This window comes from Trichechus manatus, unplaced genomic scaffold, assembly GCF_000243295.1.
Source record: "Trichechus manatus latirostris isolate Lorelei unplaced genomic scaffold, TriManLat1.0 scaffold00114, whole genome shotgun sequence".
NCBI classification, from domain to species: Eukaryota; Metazoa; Chordata; class Mammalia; order Sirenia; family Trichechidae; genus Trichechus; species Trichechus manatus.
The window spans coordinates 8,941,218-8,944,030 of record NW_004444050.1 but is presented as its reverse complement, the minus strand read 5'-3'; positions in this window follow the sequence as shown (position 1 = coordinate 8,944,030).

Genomic DNA, 2,813 nt, shown 5'->3' with positions numbered 1-2,813 from the left:
AGGGGTCTGGGGACCATGCTTTCAGGGGACATCTAGGTCAATTGGCATAACAAAGCTTATTAAGAAAACGTTCTGCATCCTACCTTGGTGAGTGGCATCTGGGATCTTAAAAGCTTGCAAGCAGCCATCTAAGATGCATCAACTGGTCCCAACCACTTGGACTAAAGGAGAACAAAGAACACCAAAGACACAAGGAAAGTCTTAGCCCAAGAGACAGAATGGGCCACATAAACCAGAGACTTCATCAGCCTGTGACCAGAAAAACTACATGGTGCCCAGCTACCACCAATGACCATCCTGACAGGGAACACAACAGAGAGTCCCTGATGGAGCATCAGAAATATGGGGTGCAGAACTCAAATTCTAGTAAGAAGACCAGACTTAATGGTCTGACTGAGACTGGAGGCGACCCAGAAAGTATGGCCCCTGGACTCTCTATCAGCCCAGAACTAAAACAATTTCTGAGGCCAACTCTTCAGACAGGGATTGGACTGGACTTTGGGACATAAAGTGATACTCCTGAAGAATGTGCTACTTAGTCAAGTAGATACAAGAGACCAAGGGGGCAGCTTCTGTCCAGAGGTGAGATGGGAAGGCAGAGAGGGTTAGGAGCTGGTTGAATGGTCATGGGGAATCAGGGGCGGAGGAGAGGAGTGTGCTATCGCAGAATGGGGTGAGGAATTAGGGTCACATAACAATGTACGTGTAAAATTTTGTATGGGAGACTAACTTGAAATGTAAACTTCATTTAACTACAACAATAAAAAAATAAAATACACGGAAGCCTAGACTCTCAAAATGCTGATCATTCAATGTTAATTTCCTTGTTGTGATACTTGTACCATGCTCATGGAAAATGCTAGCATTTTGGAAAACTAGGTGAAGGGTATAAGGAATATATTTGTACTATTCCTGAAACTTTTTTGGAAGTCTGAGATTACATCAAAATGAAACATTTAAATGAAAATAATTAAAATATAACACACACACACCCAAAATTTATTATACCTAAATTTATTTTATTAATTTATTGTCGTAATTAAATGAAGTTTACATTTCAAGTTAGTCTCCCATACAAAAAGAAATTTTTTTTTTACATACATTGTTGAAATTTAGTTGCCTGATAATTTATTTTAAGAACCCCTCGAATTTTGGTAAAAATTTCCATACAACTTCCTGTGTCCAACTTCAATAAAGAGCACCTCTTGACCCAGGAAAGGAATTACATTCAGATAACCTCTCACCTTTTACCTGCAAATTAAAGTACTCTTAACTTCCATAGGATAATAATTCAACAGGATAATTTCAGAGTTGTCTTCAATAACAAATATAAGGATGGAGAAAATATACTCTTACATGTTGTCAACCAATTGCTATATAACAATTGCTTATTGAAATCTCAAAACAACCACACGAAGCTATTTTTTTCAGCCTTATTGTAGAAAGAATGTTTCCAAAAGGTCAAATAACTTGGCTAACTTTCCTTTCCTATTAAGTGCTAAAGTTAGAATTTGTATCTACTCCTGGTTCGCTCCCAAATACACTTTTTTCTATTATGCAATGCTATAATAATATTCAGGACTGAAACCAACTACTCTATGGCGAAGTATCCTTCTAATAGTAGCTAAATAAGTATGATCTTATTAATATAGAACGTTTATTTTAATTTGTAAAATAATAGTATTTTCCTGTTTTACTTTTTTTGGTAAAATATTTACACAAAAACAAAAAAAAATAGGGAGTTTGTGAAATGACTATAAAATTATTACCCACGGAACCATCACAGAAGTCAAGAAATAGAATACTGCCCGTAGTCTTGAATCTTCACATATGCCCAAACCAAGTCACAGGCGCTTCCCTCTCTCAAAGATAACTGTGGCTAAACGAGAGACTCCGTCAGCCTGAGACCAGAAGAACTAGATGGTGCCCGGCTACCACCAATGACCACCATGACAGGGAACACAACAGAGAGTCCCTGATGGAGCAGGAGAAAAGTGGGGTGCAGACTTAATGGTCTACTGAGACTGGAGGGATCCTGGAAGACACGGCCCCCAGACTCTCTGTTAACCCAAAACTAAAACCATCCCTGAGGCCAATTCTTCAGACAAAGATTAGACCGGATTGTGGGACAAAAAGTGATACTTGTGAAGAGCGTGCTTCTTAGCTCAAGCAGATAAAAGAGACTAAATGGACAGCTCCTGTCTGGAGGTGAGATTTGAAGGCAGAGAAGGTCAGGAGCTGGTTGAACGGACACAGGAAATCTGAGGTGGAAAGTAGGAGTGTGCTGTCACAGTATAGGGAGAGCACTTAGGGTTACATAACAATGTGTGTATAAATTTTTGTATGAGAAACTAGCTTGAATTGTAAACTTTCACTTACAGCACAATTAAAAAAAAAAAAAGGTAACTGTGGTCCTGCATTTTACATGGTCACATTATTTCTTCTCTTCATAATTTCACTATCTGTGTATGTATCTCTACATAATATGCCTTCAATGACCTATTGAACTTTAAATGTACAGAATTCTATTAAATGTGTTTGTGGCTTTTATTTTTCACTCAAGATAGGGCATTTTTATTGTTATTGGTCTGTAGTTTTCTGCTATATGAATAAACTCCAATTTATTAAATTGTAATATTAGTAGACATTAAATTGTATCAAATTTCCAGCCATTACGAAGAATGTTACTATGAAAATTTATGTTCATTTTTGCTGTGACTATACATCTGATGAAGGGTTTACATAACCACAGTAGGCCATAACCACAAAAAGCCAACTTGTTTGTCAGAATCTGAAAAGCTTAAAATAGTACT